The 20,859-nt window shown below is 40.8% G+C and overlaps 1 long non-coding RNA gene and 1 pseudogene across 2 annotated transcripts; one reads left to right on the plus strand and one right to left on the minus strand.

Moving 5' to 3' along the window:
- Positions 1–1,002: 1,002 nt before the first annotated feature.
- On the minus strand, positions 1,003–18,859 carry LOC309866241. Its single transcript, XR_014312516.1, has 3 exons — positions 18,743–18,859; positions 3,715–4,059; positions 1,003–1,197 (listed from the first exon to the last, which is right to left on the minus strand). It is a non-coding gene; the product is annotated as an uncharacterized lncRNA (long non-coding RNA).
- On the plus strand, positions 4,967–5,583 carry LOC309868107 (large ribosomal subunit protein uL22 pseudogene; annotated as a pseudogene). Its single transcript has 2 exons — positions 4,967–5,012; positions 5,079–5,583. The product of its transcript is annotated as a large ribosomal subunit protein uL22 pseudogene (transcript).
- Positions 18,860–20,859: the final 2,000 nt, after the last annotated feature.

The following is a 20,859-nucleotide window of genomic DNA, read 5'->3' on the forward strand; positions in this document are numbered from 1 at the left end:
CCAGGTGTTCCCCCACTCAGCTTTTTAATCTGTAAAATGGACTTAGTACCCATGTTATAGCATTTAGTTACAGGTAAATGAAATAATATATTGACAAGTACCAATCTCAATGCCTGGCATATATGAAGCATCCAGTAGGTGCTGGTTGAATCAGAATGTCTTCCTTGAATAATTTGAAGTTTCCTCCTGATTTCAAGCAGCAGGGAGGAACCCCTTACCTGAGAGGACAGGAAAAGAAATGTGTGAATTACTGCAAGGGGCTCACTGTATTTGCCTAAAGAGGAAGGCAGAGATTCAGGGGACAGCCATCGGCCTTTGCAGAGCTAGTTAACAGAAGTGGGTTGTGCAGAAAAGCAGAAACAACATACGATATCTATATATTTCTAATCTAGTTCTTCTCTGTTTCTCAAATGAAAACACAGTGTCTCTGAACTGGGAGTTGAGAGCTTGACTCCTAAGATTTAGCTATAAGCCTTAGTTTTCTTCACCAGTCAAAGTAGAGAGGCCAGTATTTCTCAGCGGGGCACTGCAATTCTTCACTGCATGGGACAGGCCCTGGACTGGGGAACAACAGAACCCCTAGTCATTGTTAGGCCAGCCTCTGGCCCCATTCAGCATTTCCTTGAGGGAAGCTCCCAAGTCTCTAGGGTCCCTTCTGGAGCTGGCTCTCAATGAGTCCATGTTACTCACCCAGAGTGGGTAAGAAAGCATTGTTATGTTGGTAGGAATAAATGGTCATTTCATTTATTCAGTTCCAAATTACCTTCATGAGAGAACAAATTGATTGGAAGACCCTATAAACTGGTTAAACAGTGGCCAGAGCAGACTGCATTCTGTCTCTGAACCTAGCTTCATCCTCTGCATTTGAGAAAAAACCACACATTCCACACCATTCTGATAGGACTGAAATGGGCTGGCATTCACTAAGGCAAAAACACAGTATCTGACTTCTGGTATGTTCAATATAGTTTTTTAAAAGGAGATTATTATAAGGCACCCAATATGACAAATTTTTTGGATAATAACACCTGTATCTACATGCATCATAGAGAGAATATTGGCTTCTCTTCATGACATAGAAAATGGTCCCAGTCTCCCCATGCCTTACTGTGGCTTTGTACACCTTGGTGCTGAAGATCTTTCAGGCTCAGTGATATCCCCAGACTTCTTGGGTGGGTGAGAAGGCACTAGTATATCCTGTACAACAAGAAAAGGAAATGGAATGAAGTGGGAAGAGCTTATGGGGGAGGCTATTTAGAGCTCTGGTTTGCCACTTCCTTCCAGAAGCCTTTTTATATTGCTTGGCTAGATAGAATGCAAAATAAAGTTGTTAAATGGAACAGGAAAAGGTTCTCATCATTTTTTTGCACTGAAGTCCATGATATTTACCTTCAGATTTGGAGAAATGAAAGGCCGTCTCCCCAGCTGTTAATTGGGGTAGTGCTGGAGGGACAGCGATCAGTAGCCTTTGACATTTAGAGAACTAGACCAGATGCTTTTAGCACATTAAAATCGGATTTTTGATTTATATTTATGTATGTAAATAACCTTTTTTCCTTCCAATTTTATTCTTTGTATTTATATATTTGCACTGTGCTCTGAACACAATCACTATGATTAGCAATATTTATTTAAAATTAGGAAATATTTATTTTGCTGTGATTTCATTTCTCCCCTATTTTCAGATGCAGTAAATTCAAATGCCCTAATGATGAAGGCAGCGAAAGGAGATTTAACCCAGTAGCTTACTCATTTAAGTAAGACCGTGCTTTTTATTACTACTTCAAAAGGGAAACTTCTCATCTGCAAGGGTTTTGTATCTCTCTCCACCCATTCCTTCACCTAGGTTAAGGAGGACAGCCATCATTAAAACCTTGAAATCTTCAGAAACCCCATCATGGAAGGAGTGGGTCTTCTCCTTCTAGTTTATCTATTCTGATAAAGAATTTCAAGGAAGTTTTTTCTCCAGCAGTGGGAAATTCTTGGCTTCCTGGGGTCTTCCCAGGGTCAGATGATGCTTGATAATATGACACATTAGGTCTTATCATCTCCAAGGATGACAAGTTGGGTGGAAAATTTCACTGGACAGCTTTTGGATGGCTCTCTAATTGCTCATGGCTCTACATTTTGAAAAATTAAAATATAAAAGGAGTTTCTTTTCAGGTTGAACATTTATATTCTTGCCAAAGTATGTTTCTGCTTCTGGCTTCCAATAACAGCAGGCCTTACTATAAAAGATCCACAGAGTACCTGGAGCATGAACATAGCCTTCCTCCTGTGATGGGGCTTCCCCCAAGGCCCTCTTGCAGATTCTTTGAGACCTGGGTACAGGGCTTGCTATGCGCTTCTTTCCTTTGGGGGGAATGATCAGGTATGTCATTTAATCAATTTGGGTTGCTAGCCTAGGGTTGTTAAAAAGCAGATGTTGATCATGGGAGTAATTATTAAGAGCTGCATATCCCAAATCATTTACAACCTGAAATTTGAAGCAAAATATTCATTCTCACATGTCAGGTCTCCCTTATCCCTCCTCCTGCCCCAAATGTACTGCCTCTAATGAATGCACCTTGGAGAACCTCACCTGCCAAGAGATGTTCTCCTGCTGCTGGTGCTATGAGATCTCTCCAGAGATCTATAGGTATAGGGGGCCCCATGTACTAAATCCACACAAAGGGCCATCCCCACCCTTCCCCAGCTCACATTTTATAATGCTCAGTCTGAAATGACCTTTAAAAAGCCAGATAATATTTTATTTACCTTTTTTCTCCCATTTACTGTTAAATGTTAATGAAGGTAAAAGATTCAAATTCCTGCTAATAAAACACTTTAATTGACTTCTGTGTAACCATAACTATAAATTGGCTACTTTGTATGAACGACCTTAGAGCTTCCCTGCCCCCGACTCTGCTGCTTGTGCAGGTTTAGAAGTTGGCAGCAAACATTTCCTTTGTTCTTGGGCTTCATGTGCAGCCTGAGGGCCCTCAACTTTAAGACTTGCAACCAGGAGCAATTTCAGATCTCTCCTCTCAGCAGAATTCACTGCCCTTCACTCCTCCCACAGCTTTTATTGCCATCCTTCAGATTCTGGGACTATAATAGGCACCACCTCCTCCAGGAAGCCATATAGGATCCCTGCTTCCCTCTCATCTACCTCCAAATGGCCACAGCATTTTGGGACTTTCCCTGTGATACTTCTCACTTCGCCTTTTGTTTGGTAGCTTTTGTAGTTGTGCTCTCTTCTTACTTAGAAACCCTGTGTATGGTTGGTATTCAATAAGTTTTCAATTAACTGATTTTAGTGAAAAGAGGCAAAAATTGATTTCACTGGCGTATACCATATCCATTCTCTGGGGCATTCTTATTTATTTATTTACAGACAGAGATCACAAGTAGGCAGAGAGGCAGGAGAGAGAGGGGTAGGGGAAGCAGGGTCCCTGCTGAGCAGAGGCCCTGATATGGGGCTCGATCCCAGGACCCTGAGATCACGACCTCATGACCTGAGCCGAAGGCAGAGGCTTTAACCCACTGAGCCACCCAGGCTCCTGTCTTTGGGCCATTCTCAAAACATTTACTAAATGCTCTTTGTCTGGATTTCTTAGGCAAGACCACTCAGTTTTCAAACCTTTACAACTAAAAAAAAACAAAAAACAAAAAACAAAAAAAAAAAACTCGAGAGAGAGTTTCAAAAGAGAAGGAAAGTAATATCATCTATACCTCTATAATTTTTTAAAAAATGTGAAAGGAGCTTCTGTATGATCTTGTGCAAGGTGAGATGGGGTGGTCAGAGAAAACAGCAGGTCAAGCTTCTCTTGCTCTGGCTGCAGCTGTTGGGGCAGAGGCTGTGGGCTTTGCTACTTATCTGTGCTCAGTGGAGCTCTGATGAAGCATGGACCTCCCAGCATGTCATCTGAACTGTAGTTGGGTGGGTATGCAGTGTTTGTCCAACTTCAGAGCATCCCGGTTTTAGAATGTAGGTAGGCCAGCTCCCAGACAACAGCATCTGTCACCAGTGAGCTCTCAGTTGCTGGTAAAAGAGGTAGCTTCAGTCTATGGCAATATCTGAAAGAAGCAGAAGAGAAGAGAGGTTGAGACAATGACCATTCAACTGCTGTGTAATTTTGAGTGCATTGTTTCACCTCTCTGTAAAATGGGGGTGATTGCAATACCTACTTCACAGAGATATTCTGACAATTAAGTGCAAAGAATTTAAGTGAAAAGCTCTTAGAATAATGTCTGGCACACTATAAATAGTAAATGTTAGCTTTTATTACTTTTCCTAGTCTAGAAGCAGAGGAGAAGAATTAAAAAAAAAAAAAAAATACGAAATACGTTTTCCTTTTCATGAAGAGCCTTGAGCTTTGGAAGAGGGATTCCCTGCTTATCCTTTATCAGCTCCCTACCCCTCACAGTTACTTCCTAGGAATCTTTTCACTCCAGACCCATTTCAAGAGCTATCACTTCCAGGAAGCCTTTCCTGATGTCCTACCTCCCCTCATCTACATTTTTGCAGTGCTTTGAATCTCTAATGAGGCAGTACTTCTTCTAAATATGTCTGTACTTGCCTTCTAGTTTCTGTGGGTCTCTTTCTAATCATGTAAGTCAGTGGGGTTCAACTAGGAATCCTGGAGCTAAACCAAGATGTCTTCTGCTTAGATTGAATAATATACTTTGTTTCCCATTCATAGAAAAACTAATGGATGATTGTTCTCAATTTTAGATTTTCCTCCCATAAACTCTGCTATTCCATCTCCTCCTATCATCAATTAATTATAAATGCTTGTATCCCTCAACCCGAGCTCATCAGGGGAAATGTTAACCACTGGACTTACCTGGGGACCATCAACACTATCATGGCATGGGCTCTACCTCTGACCAATTAAAACAAATTCTGAGGATGGGGCCTGGGTATGTGCAGATTTTTTTAAATTTCTAAGGTACAGCCAGGGTTGAGAACTGTAGATCTACAATGAGCTTGTCTAAGGGAAAGCAGATTAAAAAGCAAATTATGTTAAGTATAGCTCTTCCCCTAAGGAGCCTGAGGTGATCTCAGAAAATTGATCCCTATTCATTCAACCCAGGAAACCCTACAAAATCATACAAATCAGGAGGTTCAAATCTTCATGTTCACTTTAAGAACACATATGAAACTGCCCAGGCCATCAAGGGTATGCATACTGAAAAGCCACCAAATTTCTGAAAGACGTCACTTTGTACAAGCAGTGTGTGTTATGTCACTACACTGGTAGAGTTTGTAGGTGTGCCCAGGCCAAACAGTGGGGTTGGACACAGGGTCAGCAGCCCAAAAAGAGTGCTGAATTTTTACTGCACATGCTTAAAACTGCAGAGTGGAATGCTGAACTTAAAGTTTAGATGTTGATTCTCTGGTCATGGAGTACATGTGCATGAACAAAGCCCCTAAGTTGCAGCAGAGGGCCCGTGGTCAGGTTAACCTGTACCTGAGCTTTCCCTGCTACACTGAGATGATCCTTACTGAAAAGAGGAGGTTGTCCCTAAACCAGAAAAGGAGGTTGCACAGAAGATAAAGATACCCAGAAGAAACCGAAGAAACAAAAACTTATGTAAATTCTGCATAAAATAAATGAAAATAAAGGTTACACATACATATATATATATATATATATATATGTACACACACATACATATATATATGGTATATTAGTGGGAAATTTTAGAAATAGATAACTAGATTAGTTTCAGTTTAATAAGTTAGTATGTCCTCATGGCTCTACATTTACATAGAAAACCTTCAACAGTCTTATTTTTGGCTTGTTTCATGGCAGTTTTCTTTTGGGATATGTTGTTTCATGGCACGTTCTAGTGTTTTACCTGCTGTAATTGTTGGACTTAAGCAAATGTTTCTGTCAGACAACACCCACGCCAGCAAAGCTTCCGAACTCCTAGACTCCTGTCAGCATGGCCTAGTTACATTTGTTCTGTCGCCTCAGCTGCGGATTTCTTTGCTTTCACAGACTGTTTATCAGTGTAACTTATTGGCCACAAGAGGGACAAGGAGAAAGTATGTGAATGGCTTAGCACAAACACTCCCTTCCCCACTACTGGGGAAAAGTAGAAAACACTTCTTCCTTCCCAGGTGGGAGAGCAGCAGCATGTTTATACAGGATAAACCAACTATAGTAACTAGGATTTTTGTCAGAAATGATCGCACAGAAAATACTTTAACCTACAAAAAAATGTGGAAGTCTGGGCTATGTCCCCAAGTTAGAGCATTATTCAAACTATAAGATTCCTGCTAAAACAGTCTACAGTGCTCAGCAGTTGTACTGGGGCTAGACACAACTAAACCATTGTCATTGATTCCTGTGTGATGGTTTGGGCAAGTTCAGAAGAGACATGAAAAGCAAATTGCTATTGCAATTAATTTAAAAAGAATATAAATTAAATTAAAATTTAATTTTATTAGGAATTTAAGGAACACTTTATGATCCATTCATATTTCTTCATATTTGTAGAGAAACTGTAATAGTTTTCTGTTCACAACTTCAATTAACACTGAAACATGTCGTGCCTTTCAATAAATATTTTTGGCCTCACAACTAGTTCTTATGAGTGAAATTCTTTTTGTCTAGCACTCAGAATTCACTTGTTTTTGCTCCAATGATGAGAAAGAGACTCAATCATGAGTTAGGCCTGATCATTAATCCACAAATATCTATGGCCTGTACATAACCCTTTTTATAAGATACCCATTCGCATTGTGGACCCAGGGCCCAAAATGCTATCTTTCCATCCTTTAAAACTATGGAAAAATTTGCCTGAGTTTTGTTGCCTGGTATGGAGAGTCACCTATAGTAGGAGACGGTGGCAGGTGGTCTCAATGCAATTATTGTCGTAGTAACTTGTTTGCTTTTTTTCTATGCTGTTTCTTCATTACCTCAACAATGCCTTAATGCCTCTGTGAGCGAGAACCACCCTCAGTGAGACAAAGAAACAAGGCCTGGGAATGCTATTGTGTGGTTTTATCTGCCTTCCATCTCCCCCTTACTACCTATAGCTTAAACATGACAGGAACAACCCTATAAAATAAGCTTTGTGGATAAGACAGGAAGAAAAATGTCAATACATCAGCCCCTCCCCCATCCTCCTCTCAATCTATGTTAATATACTCTGCTTTTGGAGTTTTTAACCCACTAGACAAAATGCTCGGGGCTCTTATTGGTTTAATAAACAGACCAAACTCTTGAGGACAAAAGAGGACAAACCTGCCCACTGAAAATTATGTGACTTGGGCTCTTAAAAAGCTTGTGTTCCACTAGGTGAATAGAGAGTCCTGAACTGAATACATTGATTGTGTCCTTCACCACCCTCTCATCGACACAACTCTCAGGGCCTGTGCAAGCAAGGGTTTGTTGTCAGCAGCAACCCAGGGCATGCATGCAGGATCCACCAGTGTCTAGTTAGGAAAACATTTTACAGGTTTGGTGGCTTTGTGGAACTATATATCTGACTTCCTAGACTTTAGGGACATGAGGCTTTTTCAAAAGGGTTTTGCCTCCAAATATGGAAAATAGGCCTTTTGTGATGAGTGTCCTTTTCGTGGTACAAAGACTGAATTTGTAAACATCTCTTCATGAAAAAGTTGCATTTCTCAGCATCATGGCATGATCTTCTAAATCAATACATAAATGGATCTCTAGTGCACATGGAAATCTTTTGCATTTGAATATAAAAATCCATCAAGGGGAGGGAGAAGGGAGAGAAAGAAATGGGTAAATAAACACAAAAACTCTGAAGAGCTTCTGGGCTGGTTTCAAGAATGCCCCACAAAGTAGGTTTTCATGGTTGTGTGAGGCGATGCGATCCTATTCAAGCTTCTTCCCTTTCTTTAGGCTTTCTGAAGAAGCTGCTGCGCGCGGCTTCAGGGCTGTTCCTAAGACAGATTTCAGAGATGAAAAAATGAGCGAATGCATAGACAATCTGAGACAAATGAGCAGCTCTGGTACTGATGCCGAGATTGTAAAATGACTGCTGTGCCTTGCAAGAAATGAATATTCAGGACGCCCCTGCTGGGTGCCTTTTCCTATTTGAACCACCTACTCTTTGGGCCATGATTCACTTCTGACCAAATTAAACGCTCTTTGCACACAGCAGAGCAACTTTATGAAGTCGGATTTTGAAGTGCAAACATCTTTTCTGCTCTGGCCACGGAACCTGTCACAATCTTCATCGGGCACTGAATTAAGTTTAAAATATCATCAGAGGGTGTTGATCTCTCTTGGGCCTGGAGCTGTCCCCTGTACATCCGGCATTTTTCTGTTGACACTGCGTATCACTTAGCAACGCGCCTGAAAGGCCCTATATGCATTGATTGCACACCATTGTCTTTAAGGGGTGGAAGTGTTAACTGAATAACCCCCCCGGGTGACCAGACGGTCATTCCACTCATCTTGATAGTCTGTTTACATCAAAATATTATTTATTCCCTGGTCTCCTGATTTTTACATTTCTGACAGAAGGAATACTGCTAATGCCGTACATGGTGGAGGACCCAAATCTACTTTCCTGATGTGGAGTGAGGGGAATAATTTTGTTCTTAGTTCTCCTGATAAAGCATTAAATGCATTTGACAGCTAACTGCTGCTGATGATGCCAACTTTATTCTATGGTTTTCAGAGGAGGAAGAAGTTACAAGCCTGCAGTTGTCTCCGCGAAGAGAAAATATTCCTTTTAGACTGTGAATGGTTTTGAAATAAATGGCACGATATGATACATGACTGTTGAAGATGTTAAGGCTTTCAAATGGACGGCAGACGCTGACATCATCTGAATGAAGAGGAAATATGGCCTACCCAAGGGGTGTTTCCACAATGAATGAAATTTCAAAGTGGAAATTCTTCCTTGAGAGGAAAGGGTAGAACACATTTCTGCACCAATAGCCATAGCTGAAGTGATGGACCAGACTGGTGGGTCAAATAGGCATTTTACCTCAGACTTCTCTCCCTTCCAGTCATCAATTTCAGAGAACTTCCACTCAGGCAGCTTTTGCACAAACATCTCAGATAATGAGAGCATTTCAGCCAAGAAGTTCTATGTGTAGGCAAAGACCGATTGGTGGATTTGGTTCTCCCTTCTCTCAAACCATGTGTAGAGACAAAGTAGAAATTTTGTGGTTACCCGGTGTACAACTTCTAGTTTTAAGAAATCTGTTTTGCTCCTTTGTGAGTTTATATACCACATTCAGCTAAAATACGAGCCATGAGAAATCTGCCAAGAAGGCAAGCATTTTCAAAAACAACCTACTAATTATATTGCCTTAATGTCACTTTCTGTCTGGTATAAGAGAACTGTAATAAAAATGATAGTGCCAAAATGTTCTTTGGTAATTTTGAGGTTTGGTCTCCTCACAGCCTTCTTCATCAAATAGGAAATCTACTTAAAAGAATCAATTCTATTAATATTGCCATTATGATAAAGAACTCAGGCCTTTCTACCTTGGTAGAAAGAAAAATGCAGCCCTAGAGTTTTGGAAATAGATATATGAGAGTGGGAGATGAGAACTGCAGCAGGAAAAGATGGGAACCTTCTCGGGTATGCATGTCTGACTGGGAGAAGATGGGAGAATATTCTCATGATTGGAAGTAAAAATATTTTAAACTAATGTACACATTTCTGAGTGACACTCATAGCCTCCCATACTTCTTACCCCTACAAAATCTTTCAGTATTCTGAGTATTAATCTTGTAGCTAGCCATCTTGGCCTGGTCCAACTGCTAAGTGAATGCTGCTTCTATAAACATTTCACTGCTACAAGTTGGATTTTTCACAGCATTAACTTTAACTACATGGGTGTTTGTAATGGAATAAAACTTCAAATTGATGTTTTGCCATATTGGTAGTTAAAGAAGTAGGCCTCAAATGGAGATAGATGTGCGCCTCATTTCATGGGAAAATTGTTATCTCATTGGCCAAGTTTAAGATGTAGATGGCTGTAGCTTCGCTGAGAAAGTCTTAAAGAAAAAATACACCAATACAATGTCTACTTTTTATGTGAAATTCCTTGGCAAATTTCCAACCGCATTTCATTTAAAATTGATTTTAAATGGGCACAAATCTTAAATCACTTGAATAGAAAGAAACACATTTTTAACTCCCAACATTTTTAACTCCCAACTTCCAACCTTGGGCAGAATTACTTTGTATGGAACCTACGAAGTATGTTGGAAGAATTTGCTCAGTCCCTTTCAAGGTGCTTGCTACTTCCCTTACATTGAAATGCACTTAAGGATTAAGTTCCCTGTTTCTGCCCAGGAATCAAAGGCCTCCTTTATAAGAGGCAGATTATTTAATTGTGGTTTAGATTACCCCAAAAAGAGCACAGCCCCTTTGAACTCAGTTGAGTGGGTGGTGGTGGTTTGTAAAATTCATCATTGTGTCACCTGACACCTAAATTTCAAAATTTAGGGTTAGGAGCAAACCTCACTTGAATGGCCACATCCCTTCCTAAAGGACCCAGGCCTCCACATAAAACATCTTCCTTTTTCTCAAAACTCTAGGTCTCACAATGTTGATATTAAAATAATAATAGAAAGCTGGAAGACAGGGCCCCTCTTTATAGTTAAATGTTATCTGCTTAGACTAATATTGCAGTTGCCACCCACTGACATAATTTGTTTCACAGTCACAGCTTGGCAGCATGAATCAAATGTTGACATTCTAATTTCATGCACACATGGGCGTTTGGCTGAGCAGGCCTACAGCCTCCAAACCATTCTCCCTCTACCTGTGTAAATCAGGCCGACAAGGCTCGCTCTCAACAGCCTGCCAGGGAAGTTGCTCTCTTCTGCTGAGAGAGCTGAGCCTTGCTTCTTTTCCTCAGTGTGTTTGTTTTTGTTTTTTTGCCTCCTGCTTTGCACAGTGTCCCACAAATACTCTTTCACTCCTATTGGCAATGTGATTTTCTTTGCATTTTTTTCTACTTTTAATCACAATTTTCAGGACTTTCCTTTAGGTCTTAACTAACAGGTGATTTTTCTCATTGGTTTCTAAATCAATCACCAGTGTTTCCTGAAGAAAACACCAAGAAGAGTAAGTAGTATTCAGAGGAGGCGCAGTGATGACTGGCAAGAAGAGAGGCTGGCTTTCCTCTGTTATGGAGTGGATCATGTGCCCCCAGATTCATATACTGAAGCTCACCCCTGGTGTGACTGTATTGGAGATAGGACCTTTAAAGACATAATTAAAGTTAAATTAGGTCATCAGGGTAGTGCTTTAATCCAATAGGACTGGTTTTCTTATAAGAAGACAGACACCAGGGACTCACACACACAGAAAAGGCCATTCAGGGACACAAAAAGAAGGGGAGCAAGAGAGGCCTCAGGAGAAAGCAAACCTGCTGACCCCTTGTACTTCTAGTCTCAAGAACTGTGAGAAAATGAATTTTTGCAGCTGAGCAAATTAATACAACTTCCCATTTAAGGGTTAAGAGCTAAACTTTCTGTGAGTGCTCTCTCATTGGCCAGGTGACTTCTAGAACTACCTGAGCCCATGGCTTCTCCAATAGACTCAGTCAATGTGAAATGAAATCAGCAGAGTCTTGCAGGGCGGCCCCTGTTTGACCTCCCACTCATGAAGGATTAACAGCCAGCCCTTTGTGTTAGGAGAGGATGTTCCACATTCAGACTGACATGGGGGAGTGCTATTTCCCAGTCTCAGTGACAAGTTGGCCTAAGCTAGTCCCATGCTCACATTTGGTTCTTCTAGGTCATGAGTTAATAGGGAGTGGGCAGGGGGCTAGGGGCAAAAGTGTTTTTGTTGGCTGAGGCACAGAGTAGAGCAGTTTGATTTGTACAAGCATGGATCCCATCTATGGGATGTGTGGCCAAGCATGGATCTGTGGCCCAATTGGCTTGCCTTTTTTCCAACTTTGATTCCATTGCCTCTCTCAAGGTCAGTGTTTCCTACTAATGAGATTTTCCAAAATGAGCCCAAGCTCATGCTCAGTGGGAAATTTTTCCCAGAAATTGTCACTTAATCATTTGACCATCAAAGAATTTTATCATCCTATTAGCTAGCCCTGAGTCTTGTATGGGAAGCACAAAAATACTGTGAATTCTTTTGTCCCTCTTAAAGAGTTGATAATCTGGAATCTGTCCTATATAGAAATGTTGAAATATTTTTCACCCTACAGCAAATTATGTAATCTGGAGAAGGTTTGGGATCCACCTTGAGTGCTATCTTTGGAATTCATCATTTACCTTCTGTGAGCTTTAGTGTCTCTACTTGTAGAACAAGGGTTAATCTCTCTGCTGGCTTCCAGTTTAATGATACGATGAGTCTTTTATTTTAAAAAACAAAATACATCACAGAAGTCTCCAAGAGCAAGGGGAGGAAAAACACTGATTTAAATTCGGCTCATCTCAACAAAAACATACTGAGTGCCTAGTATGTGCCAGCCACAACCCTAAGGGCCGAGTACACGGAAATGAATGAGATTTAACCCTCAAATGCTAAATAAAAAGAGAAAACTGAGATCAAACTTAAGGGGAGGAAGAAAGTCTCTAACAACAGAATTATTGTGTAGTGGCTCCTATATCTGTTTAAGGACAAATGTTATTTACTAGACTGAACTCAGTTTATAGAAGTACATGAAGCAATTGTTACCCTGGCCTCAGGGAATAAAACTTAATGGCTACTAATTAGCTGTTTGATCTTGGAGGAACACATGACCTTTCTGGGTCAAGGTCATATTCTCTTAAATAAGGGGATTGGACTATGCTTTCTAAGTTTTCTATGCTTTCCACTACTACCATGTTATAATTATGGGAATGTGAACTAGCTAAGTGGATTCCCAAGAATCCCCAAATGTAGAATAAATTTACTAACTGCTTGGGAAACATGTTTCCCTTCACATTTCATAATGAGCATAATGAGGTATGATACAGTCTTCATGTTTTAAGACTTAAGAATCAATAAAAAATGGGGCGCCTGGGTGGCTCAGTGGGTAAAGCCACTGCCTTCGGCTCGGGTCATGATCTCAGGGTCCTGGGATCGAGTCCTGCATCGGGCTCTCTGCTCAGCGGGGAGCCTGCTTCCTCCTCTCTCTCTCTCTCTGCCTGCCTCTCTGCCTACTTGTGATCTCTCTCTGTCAAATAAATAAATAAATAATCTTTGAAAAAAAAAAAAAGAATCAATAAAAAACATCCATAAGACTGATCTGTGTGAGTGGTAATAACCAAAATTCTCTGAAGGAATTTGTTATTGATGGATTTTCCCCTAACAGCCACTAAAACTGTTTACCTTTGTCTTTTAGTTATTTAAAAAACTGTATTCTGGGGACATCTGGTTGGCTCAGTCAGGGCAGCATGTGACTTGGTCTTGGGGTTGTAAGTTCGGGCCCTACATGGGGTATAGAGATTACTTTAAAAATCTTTAAGGCAGGGTGCCAGGGTGGCTCAGTCGGTTAAGCCTCTGCCTTAGGCTCAGGTCATGGTCTCAGGGTCCTGGGATCAAGCCCCGCATTGGGCTCTCTGCTCAGCAGGGAGTATGCTTCCCCCACCCTCTCTCTCTCTGCCTGCCTTTCTGCCTACTTGTGATCTCTCTCTCTCTGTGTGTCAAATAAAGAAAGAAATAAAATCTTTTTGAAAAAAAAATCTTTAAAGAAAAAAAAGCTCTATTCCGAATTTCCTGTTGATGTGGTGCTGCCATAGTCATCTTCTTAACGTACACCTGCATGCTCCCTTGAGAATGGACAGGGGCTGACCAGATTGAACCCAGGCATCCCAAGCTTTGATTTAAGGCAAAAAGCCTTGTGTTCTTGCTTTCTGATTTCAGATTATTAGTCTTAAAAAAGAATCTAGGGGCGCCTGGGTGGCTCAGTGGGTTAAAAAAGAATCTGACCTTGTTAGACCAGGGCCTTTCCCATACCCTTCATATACCATCATCACTTAAACCGTTTTTTAGCTTCAACACCCTCTTTCCTCCCTACACTTTCCAGGAGGTCCAGATTCAAGATTCTGCCTCCTTCTTGAATACTTGTCCCATACCTAATTCCACAAAAGTATTTTCCTCCTTTTTAGTCAATCCAACATTCTTTTATATAGTTTAGCTGCTTTATTTGTGTTCATACATTTCCTTCAAAGGCTTCTTTTACTTGTTTTTGAACCATCTGGATTTTTTCTGTCAGCTATAATGGAAAGTCTTCCAGCACAAATACCACACCTTCCATGTTTTTTGTACCTCCCATTTTGTGTGACTAAGTACACAGTGATGCTCAATGAATGCTTATAAAAGTCAATTCACAGACCTGTACCCCTGGGGATAAAAATATATGTTTATAAAAAATAAAAAATTAAAAAAAAAGTCAATTGAGAAAATCTGGAAATAGTGTTTTCTTTATCTACCTGGAATTCAACAGTGTTTTCTCATTTCTATAGCAATGGAAGAGGCATGGTGACCAGCAAGAACTTGGAATTTTGAGTCTGATAGATCTGTGTCCAAATCTAAGATCTACTGATTTATTCATGAAACATTTAGTGAGCAACTACTATGTGGGAGACATGGGGCTGGATGGTGGACAAATAGATAAATAGGATATAATCCCTTGCACTTAAGAAGTTCAGAGTCTTGGGGTGCCTGGGTGGCTCAGTGGGTTAGTCTCTGCCTTCAGCTCGGGTCATGATCCCAGGGTCCTGGGATCGAGCCCCGTGTCAGACTCTCTGCTTGGCAGGGAGCCTGCTTCCCTTCCTCTCTCTCTGCCTGCCTCTCTGCCTGCTTGTGATCTCTGTCTGCCAAAAAAATAAATAAAATCTTTAAAAAAAGAAAAAAGAAGTTCAGAGTCTAGTAACTGTATAACTTAATTTCTCTGGGCTTTAGTTTCTTTAGCTGAAAATGAGAATGGTTAACTATTTCACTGAATTGTAGGTGCTCCAATAATTAGTTTTCTCTTTATCCCTTTTCTTTATTTCTTGAGGGCCTTAAATTAAGATACTAATCCTTTGATGGTTCTATTTTTTTTTTTATTTTTTTAAAGATTTTTAAAAAAATTTATTTGCAGAGAGGGAACATAAGCAGAGGGAGTGGAAGAGGGAGAAGCAGGCTTTCCACTGAGCAGGGAGCCCAATGTGGTGTTCGATCCCAGGACCCTGGGATCATAACCTGAGCTGAAGGCAGACGCCCAACAACTGAGCCACTCAGGTACCTTGATAGTTCTATTTTTTCTTCTTTAAATGACCCTGTTGTGTGTTCATTTTGTTCTAAAATTAACAATTAATTTGAATTTATTTATATTGTTTTTAATTTTAGATCATATATGGCCACATAAAAAAGGAATCTAGACATTGATTCTGAGAATGATATTAATGTCAGTTGTCAAGGATTAGATTACCTTTGTATACTATCATTTATCTTCTTACATGATAGCATTTGAGGCCCAGCCTCAAGAAGATAACCTTTAAAATTCAGGGAAACAAAAAGTATACCTCAGTTATGAAAGATTCTTCCTTGGCATGGCATGGGCTTAAGCTCAGACTCAGATTGGTGGACTGGAGGAATGCAGGTGCGTTCCAGAAAAAGCTGAGAGGAAGACAGGACATAACCTAGTGTAGCTAAATAGGCGGTGTGGTCAGTGAGATCACCATGAATAATTAGAAAATTCTACCTCCTCTTTAAATTCTTTGAGGCCAGCACATATTTCTCCCCTGGAAGAGTGATGTTGGGATTATGTTAACGAAGAACCCGGTTTACCTGCCATGTAAATACCAGTTCCTATTTATCCCAGAGGAGGAGCCATGAATTAGATGCTTTGTTTTGGAGCCTTCTGCTTGTGTCACCAAGTAGCACAGCCAAGTTCCTCTAAGATACTGATTTAATGAAGAGAAATTCCACTTGCCTCATAAACCAACCATATTGTTAAATTTTACTTTAAATATCTGCTGAAGGCGATCTTTCAACTTTGACCTGTGGTACATGCAATAAGAAATCTAACTCGGACACACTGGGAGAAAGGCCTGACTTAACAATGAATCTGAATTGTAGCCTATTTAAAAAGTGATGCAGAGATTTTGTTGCCCCAAGTTTAAGATAAAGAGGTAGGAATGGTTCTCCTAGTACTGATCCTCAGTAGTCCTTAGAATGTAACATAAATGAATGAACATTATTCCAAAGTACCTAAAAGAGTGGAAGAATTTGATAAACGTCTGAAAGTTGATTTCCTCATATTTGTGACATTATGTATAGAGTTACTTACAATGCCACTAGCACATTGGTGGAAATCTAAAAATTCAGGTCCTTACTAATTGCTAATTACTGTGATTCTTGGCCAGGTACCGTACCCTTTGGTGCTGCCAGTCTGTTTCTTTCCAAAGGAGATCCAAAGGCTGTCCCCTGCCCCTGGAATGTTATTAAAACTTAAATATGTGTTAAATTACAAGTAAGGATTAAGTAAAATAATACATGTAGATCATTCCTTGGTCTGTAAATGCTACCTATTTTTTACTACTGTCAAACTTTTCTTCATTTCAACACAGTTCAGTCATTACTTCCTCAGGGAGGCCTTCCTTGATTTCCCCCCTTATAATAGATCTTCAGTTATTGACAGCAACATAAATCTCTTACTTGTAGAATGTAATAGCATTGTACTTTTCCTGTTTGGTTCATGAGATTATTTAATTATCACCTCTCACACAGTTAGGCTTTCAGCTCCATTAAACAATGCCCATCTTTGCTTTGCTAACTCCTATATCCCTAGTTGGCAACACAGTGCCTAGTACTTTGTGGGCACACAAGACATACTATATTTATTGAAGAAAGCAGAGAAGAGAATAAAGAAGAATAAAAATACAAACATCTTCAGTAACTTGAACTAGAGTAGCAAAATACTGCCAAGCAGAATTCAGATGGTTTGTCTGCATGAATCAATGAAAACAATTTGTAACTATCATGGAGCTTCTCCATATGTAAATGACATATGAGAGGGGATACAGCATTGCCTGTTATAATTTAGGTTGAATTTCTAGCCTGGATTCTTCTAAAATTTTTTCAGGCTCTTACCAGTCTTATTGTTCTTACAAGAAATAATAATATCAAAGCAGAGATTTATCGAAAGAAGGCATACTCAGCAGTTGTCCCCACCACCCCACCGCTGCCCCCAGCACCTAGAATAACAATATCAAAATGTTGGGTACTGATTTGGGCTCTGTGTCTCCTGAGAGCTCGGGCAAAGGTTCAAACATGTATTTTCACACAACACACAGTTTTCTCTTTCTGACCAAGGTAACCACTCAGATTTATCAGTGTAAGTTTCCCTGGCACAAACTCAAGGAGAAATTTCTGAGCAGTGGCTCACAGTTTGTTCCAGCAGGGTTAGGATGCCATTACATTCAAGCAAAGCTCTGCATTTTGAACTTTGTTTATAGGCAGTCCCTTCTCAAGAGAACACCAAAGCAATGTCATCCCAAGAGGGTGGAACTCTTTCACTTTGGTTTAATGCCTTGAATTTCCTTGACTTCTCCTGAGCTCTCAAAACCCTCAGAATTGCTTCCAGTTTTCTGTGCCATGAAAACCTGAGGCTGAGTGAAAATGCCTGCCTCTAGGCTTGCCTTCACATGCACTGTGAATGCTCATCTGTTATTGACATTTGAATATTTCCTGTGACAACAGCATGTACTATCAGTATTTTATTAAGCAAAAGCAAGTATGTTTTTCCTCTTTTGCTCTGTTATTTATTTATCCACCATCTGGCTAGATCAGAAGATGAAGTCTGGAAGGAAATTTTTCATTCTTCTTTTGGCTAATGAGAGTCTGGCAGAGGAGTGGAATAAGCTAGAGGCTGGATGAAAATCTCTACATCAGGTGGAAGGAAATCAGCCCTTCCCTGATGTGGAAGGTGAGCCACCCAAAGGCAACTTGCATAGTTAACAGGCAGTTATGAAGGTCTGCACTTGGGATGATGGGGGAGCCTGATGTGTTCAGGCTATCTGCTGCTCTGCCAACTGTTTTGTTGCAAGCTGGTATCTCAAATACTCTGCCACAGTAGCCCAGATCAGGCTTCTCAGCCACCTGGGCTGTGGGTATCGGGAGTGAAGAACAGACAAGAACAGGCCATGACTTTAGGTGAGGGGATGTGAGAATTCCAATTAAATCCATTAAATTCACTTCCCTCTTTTAAAAATAATTTTTATCTCAATCGGGTTGAATATACAGTAAGTGAATTATGAAGTGTTATAAATTAGGCCCACCTACTAGGTCAACAGAAACTAGAAGACTTAATGTTGCATTTAAATAAAGTAGTGCCAGGAGGGAGGAGTCAAGATGGTGGAGAAGTAGCAGGCTGAGACTACTTCAGCTAGCAGGAGATCAGCTAGATAGCTTATCTAAATATTGCAAACACCTGCAAATCCATCGGCAGATTGAAGAGAAGAAGAACAGCAATTCTAGAAACAGAAAAACAACCACTTTCTGAAAGGTAGCACTGGCAGAGAAGTGAATCCAAAGTGACAGGAAGATAGACCCCAGGGGGAGGGGCCGGCTCCCGGCAAGCAGCGGAGCAACGAAGCACAAAATCAGGACTTTTAAAAGTCTGTTCCACTGAGGGACATCACTCCAGAGGCTAAACCGGGGCGAAGCCCACATGGAGTCAGCGTGGCCTCAGGTTGCGCAGGGTGACAGAAGGATCGCGGGTGTCTGAGTGTTGCAGAGCTTGCAGGTACTGGAACGGGAAGCCAGCTACAGAGACAGAGCCAACAGTGAGCTCACAGCTGGGAGTTACCTTGAACCGGTCGAGGGTCGGTGAGCTCGGAGCGCTGCCGGAGGTGAGGCAGACGGAAGTTACTGGGTGCTGTTCTCTGAGGGCGCACTGAAAGTGGGGCCCCAGGCTCTCGGCTCCTCTGGCCAGAGACCAGGAGGCCTCCATTTGTATTCCCGTCCTCCGGAACTCTACGGAAAGCGCACAGGGAACAAAAGCTCCTGAAAGCAAACCCGAGCGAATTACTCAGCCCGGCCCCTGGTAAAGGCGGTGCAATTCTGCCTGGAGCAAAGACACTTGAGAATCACTACACCAGGCCCCTCCCCCAGAAGATCAACAAGAAATCCAGCCAAGACCAAGTTCACTTACCAGGGAGTGTGGTTTCAATACCAAGGAGAGCAGCAGAATTCCAGAGGAAGGGAAAGCAAAGCAGGGAACTCATGGCTTTCTCCCTGTGATTTTTTAGTCTTGCAGTTAATTGAATTTTTTTTTTTTCATTTTTTTTTCTCTTCTGCTAAATTTTTTTTAACTTTTACCCTTTTCTTTTTTAACATGTTTTAACTAGTTTAATATATATATTTTTTCTTTTTTATACTTTTCTTTATTCATTTTCATTTTGTAATTCTTTTCGGTTTTTTTCTTTTTTTCTTTCTTTCTTTTTGAACCTCTTTTTATCCCCTTTCTCCCCCCTCACGATTTGGGATCTCTTCTGATTTGGTTAAAGCATATTTTCCTGGGGTTGTTGCCACCCTTTTAGTATTTTACTTGCTCCTTCATATACTCTTATCTGGACAAAATGACAAGGCAGAAAAATTCACCACAAAATAAAGAACAAGAGGCAGTACCGAAGGCTAGGGACCTAATCAATACAGACATTGGTTATATGTCAGATCTAGAGTTCAGAATGACAATTCTCAAGGTTCTAGCTGGGCTCAAAAAAGGCATGGAAGATATTAGAGAAACCCTCTCGGGAGATATAAAAGCCCTTTCTGGAGAAATAAAAGAACTGAAATCTAACCAAGTTGAAATCAAAAAAGCTATTAATGAGGTGCAATCAAAAATGGAGGCTCTCGGGGCGCCTAGATGGCTCAGTGGGTTAAGCCGCTGTCTTCAGCTCAGGTCATGATCTCAGAGTCCTGAGATCGAGTCCCACATCGGGCTCTCTGCTCAGCAGGGAGCCTGCTTCCTCCTCTCTCTCTGCCTGCCTCTCTGCCTGCCTCTCTGCCTACTTGTGATCTCTGTCAAATAAATAAATAAAATCTTTAAAAAAAAAAAAAAGCCGGTCTAAGTCATGCTCGCTTTAAAAAAATGGAGGCTCTCACTGCTAGGATAAATGAGGCAGAAGAAAGAGTTAGCGATACAGAAGACCAAATGACGGAGAATAAAGAAGCTGAGCAAAAGAGGGACAAACAGCTACTGGACCACGAGCGGAGAATTTGAGAGATAAGTGACACCATAAGACGGAACAACATTAGAATAATTGGGATTCCAGAAGAAGAAGAAAGAGAGGGGAGCAGAAGGTATACTGAGGAGAATTAATGGGGAGAATTTCCCCAATAGGGCAAAGGGAACTAGCATCAAAATTCAGGAGGTTCAGAGAACGCTCCTCAAAATCAATAAGAATAGGCCCACACCCCGTCACCTAATAGTAAAATTTACAAATCTTAGTGACAAAGAGAAAATCCTGAAAGCAGCCCGGGAAAAGAAGTCTGTAACATACAATGGTAAAAATATTACACTGGCAGCAGACTTATCCACAGAGACCTGGCAGGCCAGAAAGAGCTGGCATGGTATTTTCAGAGCACTGAACGAGAAAAACATGCAGCCAAGAATACTATATCCAGCTAGGCTATCATTGAAAATAGAAGGAGAGATTAAAGCTTCCAGGACACACAAAAACTGAAAGAATTTGCAAACAACAAACCAGCTCTACAGGAAATATTAAAAGGGGTCCTCTAAGCAAAGAGAGAGCCTACAAGTGGTAGATCAGAAAGGAACAGAGACCATATACACTAACTGTCACCTTACAGGCAATACAATGGCACTAAATTCATATCTCTCAATAGTTACCCTGAATGTTAATGGGCTAAATGCCCCAATCAAAAGACGCAGGGTATCAGAATGGATAAAAAAGCAAAACC

Source organism: Mustela nivalis, assembly GCF_964662115.1.
Source record: "Mustela nivalis genome assembly, chromosome: 6".
Lineage (NCBI taxonomy): Eukaryota > Metazoa > Chordata > Mammalia > Carnivora > Mustelidae > Mustela > Mustela nivalis.